The following is a 9,556-nucleotide window of genomic DNA, read 5'->3' as shown; positions in this document are numbered from 1 at the left end:
ATATATATATATATATTAAGATGAGAACTCTGCGATGCCTGAATAGCACACAGTTGCTTACAAGTGAACTTGCAGAATTACAAAGAGATGTTTAACAAATACAACCTTTTTTGTCTCTATGAAAATAATGCTTGCTTACTTAGTTCTTTGTTCTACTTTCTAAACTTGGTTTATATACTACCAAGTTACATGATAAAAAGACTTTTGTAAATATGTTGTGTACTTGATGATTTCATTAACAAAACACCTTGGTAGATTTTACTTAGTGAAAAATGTAGCACTCGACAGATAAGGATTATAGTCCCGAAGGATGACTCAATATAGTCCCGACGGATGATGATTTATTATCCATTGAGTGAGTAGCTTATGTAACAATAAGTCTGTAGCACATTTCTGCATACACATTGAAAGAGATATATCCTAAGTCCAATCATGTATGAGGATTTAGGAATAACTTTTATGTAATCTGTTTTGATTTTATTGATATTAATAAAAGACTTGTTTTGTTTTTTATTGCAGGCCCTATCTATTTTAAGTGTTTAAATAAGATGTACCACAGTTTAGAGTCAAGCATTTTATGGATTGTGATGAGATCATAATAATGAGACCTAAAAGATGATAACTCTAAACTTAAATAGTTCCTGGTCGTAGGATTACTAATTGGTAATTAATAATCCGCAAAGATCGGTACATACTATGCTTGCTTCATTATGAAGGATGTCTATTCTCATAGAAATTTATGTGGTGACACTATAGCTAGTATGTAGGTGCTTATTATAGAATAAGTTCACCGAACATGGCTCACACAGCTGAACAACTGATGGAGTTCACTCACGTGTCAGCAGTTGTTCACATAGTGATAGTTGTACATGTATCCTTAGACTTGAGGTCATTATAGTCATCTTGTGTACTCTGAACTATGCTTTCGTTTAGTTCTTAGTCTCCAAGGACAATTATAAGGGCTCTACTGGGTATAGGAATTTGTACACGAAGATAGTGTATGATCAATAAAGGATCTACCCCTTCCAGTGAAGGAAGAGAATGTTCAATGCTGATCCACTTATGCTAGTTCAGGAATCTCTGGCCAGAGTGAATGAAATTAGAAAGGAGTTTCTAATTTACATTAAATATAACTAAGCATAGTGAATGGGAAAGAAAGTGATTAAATAAGATAGGCTTGACACAAGTTCCATGCCTTGTATTTAATTGTGACATTGCAGGGTAGAAGGAATTAATTGTACGGTAACTATTCACTGAATAGGTTCTTGGTATTCTAAGCAGTGAATTCGTATTATCCGGATAGTCGCGATATGCTGAGAAGTATCCCTCACGATATAGAATAAATATGATTAATTAATTAATCATATTTAATGAATTAGAGAATTTATATAAATAATGATAAAATAGTTTTATTATTATTTATTTCTACTACCGGCTTAATATTGAACCTACATGGTCACACCATAAAAGAGAATGATTTAATGGTGGAGGAATTAATTAATAATGGCTGATAATTATTTATTTATGAAATAAATAATTAATTGGAAAATTTAATAATTGATTAAATGAGATTTAATTGATTATAAATTAATTAAGAAAAGTTCGTAATATTATTAATTAAGAATTTAATTTTTGGAAATTAAATCAAGAGAGAGAATTATTTCTAAAGTGTTTAGAAAAAGAATTAATAATTAAAAGGTGTTTTAATTATTAGTGAGAATAATAAAGGGTTAATAATAATAATATTTTATGGGAAATTTTCAGCTGAAAATTTTGCCTAAAAATATACCATTATAAACCCTATTTTTGCCTCAACCCAAAAGATTTAAAAAAACCCTAATTCTCTCCACCTCCTCCTCCTTCATTACATCGTTTTCTTGGTGGATACCGGTGGAGTGCTTCACACTTGAGGAGCAGCTGCTAAGGATCTCCGCTCGTTGTTTTGGATCGCTTTTAAATGTTAGAATTTGATCCCTCGATTTTATTTACGATCTGTATGCATATTATATGGATTTTATATATGTAAAATTGTTTTACCATGCTTCCGTGATAGATAAAATCCTACAATGGTATCAGAGCATAGGTTGTATGCATATAGATATGTGGTAAAAATTTCAGAATTTTATGTGCTTGTATGAATTAATTATGATTTTTACAAGTTATATCATGGATTAATTATGACTGATTAGAAATCATTTCTCAAAATTGTTTTGACTGTAGATCTGGGTTTTACAAGTGTTGTAGATCGTCTGGGTATTTTTTTCATAATTTTCTGATGTGTGGATTAATTATTATGATTTTTTGAAGTTGTTTTAATTAAAATTCGTAATTAAATATATGTATAAAGTATATATATATATTTAGTTTGCTGTTGTTATTAAAGCAAGAGGACTGTACTGTTGTTTTGGTTTGGCACGGCGTTCGGCGGCTGTCAGTACAGAAAAAAAACCGGTAGAAGCTGTGCTAAGCGCGTGAAGGGCAGACTCTGGGGGGGGGGTGTCGCGCATTCCGTGAATGCGTTTACACAATGTCCCGCATTTACGGAATGCGTTACACGCATTAAAGGCTCAAATGTGTTGTAACGCATTACCGGAATGCGTTACAGCCCTTGTAACGTGTTCCTGTAATACGTTACATCCCAACTGTCCACATTAAATTTGATTTTCTGGGAGTTTCGTAACTCCATTTTGGGCGTGCAATATATCGTTGGATTCGTTTTTCCGAGACGGATCCAATGGAATGGTCAAATATTTTTTATATAAAAGTTTTTAACTATTTATATTCCCGGAAGTGTTTTAAAGCATGTTTTAATTGTTTTAATTGCTTTTATATGCTATTATAAATTCATACATCATTATATAAATGTGTGACATGATAATTTCTTGCATGCTTACTTGTTTATTTATTTTTATATATGAGATATATGCCTATGTTTACCATGCGATGATAGATTTAGGTGAATTTAAATCAATATAAGGCGTGCTCTAGAAAATCTAGAATAGGAATCGTTTATTGCCTTAACAATAATATTATGAATACAATCATGAGATTCTTGTGTTTATGAAACACGTAATTAAATATGAATTTTCAATATTGAGAGAAAGGATGATTCTGCCAACAACAGATTTCTATCTGTAAGAAAGGGTTATTAAGTGACGCCTCTTGACAATGCTCAACCCGATCTGGGAATCATCTGATTATCGATTATTGATTTGAAATATTTAATTTAAAAGGAAGAATCTCTTTATAATATGATTTTGATTATAACGTAATATAATCCCTCTAAAATTAAATAATATCAAGTAGTAATTGGCCAATGACACAACGGGCTTGTGTCGGTCATAGCCTTCCAACATGATAGAAAGTGGTCCTTATTTTTAAATCATTGTCATTTCGTGCCACAACCGAGGGCTTTGATTTTGAAATAAGAAATACTTGTCTATTACATAGAGATGTGTACATTGAATTAGAATCTAAAGGTCGTTACGTGCCACAGCCGTGGGCCGTTGGAGACTGATTCAAATTGTACGAAATGTTGGGTTAGACTTGACTTAGAATATTGAGTTTGTCGTGCCACAGCTGTGACTCAATTATTCAAGAGGCTAAAGTTATATTGGGGAATAACATAAGATGTAATTGACAAGAGTTGTCTGCCTATTGAACATCACATGACGTTTCGTACTATAGTCGAGGTTTTGTGATGGAATGTAGGATCCATATTCCCACTAGCATTATGAATGCTTAATTTTCACTTAGGGGTTGTATAAATTAGATAAACTAGTGGGGGCCACTTATGAATAAAGACCCGATTCATATAGTATTTTGAAATGAAATTGAAGATTTCCTAAGTGTTGTTATGTGTTTATCATTTACAGATTTACTATATTCGTTATGTCTTCTGCACTATCACTCTGGAGCATACTAGATGCTCACAAGTTGACTGGTCCAAATTTAGCTGTTTGTTTTCACTGTAACAAGTTAGGGCACTGGAAGAGGAACTGCAAGGTTTACCTTGCAGAATTGAAGAAGAAGAAGGGTAGTGAGACTACCGCTTCTGATTCAGGCATGTTCATGATCGAAGTTAATAGGTCACTAGGTCAAATTTCTACTTGGATATTAGATACCGCCTGTGGTTCACATATTTGCAATTCGTTGCAAGGACTAAAGGGAAGTAGGACTCTTGAAAAAGATGAGGTGATTCTACGTATGGGCAATGGAGCAAGGATTGCTGCCATATCTGTAGGATCATTTAGTTTACATATGCCTATGGGCAAGATTATTATTTTGAATAATTGTTATTACGTTCCCTCCATTGTGAGGAATATTGTTTCTATTCTTATGTTGGATTTGGATGGTTTTTCATTTATTATTAAGAATAATGAATGTTCCATTCTTAGAGATAATGTTCTTTATGGACGTAGAATTTTAAATGTCACACCCCAACTTTACCAATAGTTTAAATATAACTATTACAACATTTTAAAAGAAGTAAACATAACCAAATCCAAGATCTTACAGTTTTGGGTTTGGAACAGCCCAACACTACCATCTATTACATCTGATTTTTAAAATAGCGAGTCCTCACACAAAACTACTATCACTTATTCTACCTGAGCTCGAACATAAGCATGAGCATCACAGGTCTTATGGGCGGTCTGCTTGAATCTAACCATAGCTGCTAGCTGAAATATCAGGGTAAAGCAAGGAGTGAGCCAAATACTCAACAAGTGCTAAACAATACGATACAAATCATAAATCGAGATATATATTAAAGAATGTCAATGGGAAGACATAACCAATGATAACGAGAGATAAAACTTTGGGTGATAGCATCATTCCGTTTGTATCAAAATAATTTCAAAATCATATCTTAATCAAAATCATTTTATGACGCTACGGATTACAACCGGTGATCAGCCGCGAAGTAATCCCGAACCTCGCTGGGTTCTAAAACATTAGTAGGAATCCCTAGGCAACTTTTAAGCCTAATATAAGTGTGGAAAGGACTCGCGTCTCAGTCCAGATCCACCATTCAAAGAAAACATTTATCCCCCTTTGGGACTAAAAACCCACATTTTATTTATTTCAAAAACTGATGCCGAATTATAACAAAATCTCTTTTTACAGTAAACATTTTTATCAAGGGATTATAGATCAACTCGAAACACGGGGAAATGGTACTAAATCTCAGGGCCATGAATCATAAAACTATACTCTATTAGGGTAACTGAATGGTTTTCATATATCAAAGTTTGGACAAGGGGATTTAGTGAGGCTATTGGATATCATGAAGGGTAATGCCAAATTGGGCTTAAAGCAATGATTTCTCATCAAGGTTCAAGTGTTGGATCATCAAGAAGATAAGCTTCATGAATACTAAGGGTGTTAAGGTATGCAGAAATGATCTTTAACACAGGATATATCAGAATTGTCAAGCTACAGGATAAGAAAGAGGGGTATCAATCAATGAGGAATCACTTTGATAAGTATCTGTCTTTTAGGGTTCAAGGTAATGTTCTATAGGGGTTCAAGTATCAGGATGAGATATCAATACTTAGGAATCATCAGCATGTTAATCAAGAGAATCAACCAAGAGTTATAACTACCCTTTCTTTTATCATGGCATTCGAATTACTTTAATATACTACCATGATAAGACTACTTTGCAATACGTACTCGAGTGTTCATGACATCTCTATATAATTCAAAGATAAACATAAGATACACTTGATTTAAAATATCAAATGACACAGGATAGTTGCAGCAATGTATGAACTATTAGCAGTAAATATGAAGGACAGGTTGAATCACTTGCCTTGAGAAAGGCTGGTCTGGTCTGACTGGTAGGAGCAACAACTGGATCTTCACTCGACCTTTATGGCAAGTTTTCCCTCGTCTCGAGATCCTACATAAATAATAATAATCCTCATTATAATATACTCTCACCAACTTAACCTATTTACAACCCGAATTTAAACACGGATGGCACTTAGGCCTATATGCACTTAATTTATATTCACCTTTAATTTATAATTGCACACACATAGCCACATAATCACATATCATATATTAATACAAAATAATACCATATACACCATAATGCAACACTAGGCTTGGATGATCTCGATCCCCCAACTTAAGTCACTTGGTCGCTAAACTAGACAAAGTCTTCTAATTTTGGCTTCCTAACTCGATGTGCCTTTACTAAACTATCAAAGACCTATTAACCCTCACTTGTGCCTTTTATTCTACTGACCTTATACTATCTTACAACTATGGTGGTCAGCCTAAATCTCACTCCTAAGTGTTCTAAAACTATGTGCTAACTGAAAGTGTTCACCGGTGCAAATTTCGGAATGACAACTATGGTTTCTTGAGTGCATTTGACACCCTTAAACTATAGGTTTTCCTTCAAAACTCTTACATAAGACTCTCCTGACCTAAGGGCATCTTCCAAACTTGATGTGGCTCAAGGGCCTGGCTTGGGCCTTCTTGGGCCTAAGCTCAAAGTCCATGGTTCCCCTGTTTTCCTGGGCAGAAAACACCCTAACTTGAATTAACTTGTGACACATGGTTCTAACTCATATCCTATGAACTATGGCTGGAAAAACTTCTCTGACACTCCCTCTAACTAAGGCCCAACAGGGCCTAATGAGGGCCTACCCATGACATGGTCAAATCTCCCTATTTCTATGTTGCAACAAAACTGTCCCCTGCTGGACAGATTTTGCTATTCTACTTGTGCACCTAACCAAATGACATGCAAACCTCCAACCAACACATAAAACCTTTTATATACTCCCAATACTAACTTCTGGTGGCTTGGGCCTCAATGTGCACATCAATGACATGGTCAAAACTCACTCTAAACCTTAGGGTACTAAACTGATTTTCTACAGAAATTAAAACTCTCCTTTCTCCAAGGTTTTGACTTGACAAACTCAACCACCAACAACCCAATACCCAAATCAAGACTTAAACATGGTGATCTACTGAACTAACTCCCTTATACTCAAAATAATCTTGGTGGAGATCATCCTTACCTAAGGTGCAATTATGGCAAAACAAAATAAACCACATTTCACAACTCACAATTCATCAAGTTTTTGAAACAACAAGTTATGCATTTTATAAAAGATATACACGACTTATTACCATGCATCAAGAAGCATTAATCAATATTAACACATTATTCCTCCTGAAATTAAAGCTTACTAATAAAATCTTTCCAAATGATCAAAATCTTATAACATTCTAAGTGAAATCCACACGCATGCATGTCTTCGAGTTTTGCAAGCGAAACAACATGTTTTCTAAATATGTTTTACCAAGAAATTTACAAGCAAGCCTAGCATGAGATATATCTAGATGATCACTTAGCATGCAAGGATTTTCATCAAATTTTTACTACAAAATTAAAGCCATTATCACATAAACATGCAAAAATTGAACAAAGCAACAAGAATGGTCTCAAGAACCATTCATTCGGCTCCCCTATGGTCATGGCCGAATGAAATGGAAGGGAATGGCCATTTAACATCAAGAGTTTCCTTCTCAACACTTGGCACTTCACCATTCCTTGTAGTCCTCTCAAAAACAACCTTAAATCCACAAGAATCAAGGTTGTACTTTGAGTTTCAACTAAAACCTTAACATGCAACCTTAAAACTTAAACTTTCTACTCAAAACTCTTTGGAATATAAGTGATCATGGTATGGGAAGTAACATTTACTTGTGTAGAAGGTGGAAACTTGATTGAGAAAGAAAGAAAATGGGGAGGGGGTTGATCTCGGCAAAACCCGAGAGTGAGGGGGGAGGAGGCCGAGAGTGAGAGGGGGGAGGGAGGGAAGAAAGGGTGTGGTGGTGAGTGATGTGTGAAATGATCATGTCTTTACTTATTTTATGGTTTTTGTTTTCACAAATGTGAGTGGGAATAGGAATTGACATGACTACCCTTCCACTTATACTTAGATCATTTTGCATGCAAGGGTAAAGAAGGAATTTGGCTAGAAATATAAGAGTTTGTGGGGTGGTAATTGTCTTTTTAGCCCTTTTGGATTGAATAGAAAGGATTTGCATGCAAGGACAACTATGTAATTTGCTAATTATAACAATTAACATTTATAAAGATTTATTTTTATAAAATAAAATACAAGTTCAAAAATTATAAAATTTATACCATAAAATAACTTGGATTTTTAGAAATTTTATAAAACTACTTTTGAATTTTGTGAACAAATAACTTTTAAAAAGATATTTATTCAAGGTTTAAAAATATTCCTTATAAATTAAAAATGAAAGAAATAAATAAATTTTTGCTTTGAAAATTCATATACCACATAACGAAAATTTAAGACGCAGAAATTCTCATTCATACAAGCATACAATAGTTGAATATATTGGCATTCGGCTTTATAATTACACCAAATTTATAATTAATATTACACAGAAATGTCGGGTGTAACATTAAATAATGGTCTGTATGTATGTGACGTAGAGCATGATTTACTTCAGACTGAACAAACTAACAAAAGAAAATGAGATGATGAAAATCTGACCTATTTATGGCACTGTAGGCTAGGTCATATTAGTGAAAATAGACTGCGGACATTGCATAAGGAAGGGTTACTTGACCCCTTTGATTTTGAATCATATCCTACATGCGAGTCTTGTCTATTGGGTAAAATGACCAAATCTCCATTTAGTGGACATAGAGAGAGGGCTGCAGATTTGCTAGGATTGGTACACACAGATGTATGTGGACCAATGTCTACACAAGCCATGGGTGGATTTTCGTACTTCATTACTTTCATAGATGATAGATCTAGATTCGGATATGTGTATTTGATGAAACACAAGTCTGAAGCCTTTGAAAAGTTCAAAGAATATAAACATGAAGTGGAGAAACAAACCAAACATAGTATTATAACTCTTCGATCCGATCGAGGTGGTGAATACTTGAATGGAGAGTTTCTAGATTATCTCAAAGAAAATGGTATAGTCTCCCAGTGGACTCCTCCATATACTCCACAGTTAAATGGGGTATCTGAAAGGAGAAATCGAACTTTGTTAGACATGGTTCGGTCCATGATGAGCTATGCGAATCTTCCAGTATTCTTATGGGGTTATGCATTGGAAACCTCAGCATATTTACTGAATAAGGTGCCTTCCAAATCTGTTCCTCAAACTCCATATGGGATATGGAAAGAAAGGAAACCGAGTCTTAAACACGTTAAGATTTGGGGATGTCCATCTTATGTCAAGAAAGTTGACCCAGATAAGCTAGAATCTCGATCCGTAAAATGTAATTTTGTGGGATATCCTAAAGAGACTTTGGGGTATTACTTTTACACCAATCATCGGGTGTTTGTCTCCAGACATGCTACCTTCTTGGAAAAGGAGTTTATCCTTGAAGGAAACAGTGGGAGAAAAATTGAACTTAATGAAGTTCAAGAAGCACAAACTATTACGGATAAAGTGGAAACACCTGTTCAGACTGAACAACCTTCTGTGGAACAGCCCATTCGTAGGACATGGAGAGTCTCTCGCCAACCTG

The sequence above is a fragment of the Apium graveolens genome, chromosome 4 (genome assembly GCF_009905375.1).
Source record: "Apium graveolens cultivar Ventura chromosome 4, ASM990537v1, whole genome shotgun sequence".
Taxonomy (NCBI): domain Eukaryota; kingdom Viridiplantae; phylum Streptophyta; class Magnoliopsida; order Apiales; family Apiaceae; genus Apium; species Apium graveolens.
This window is presented reverse-complemented; position numbering follows the sequence as displayed.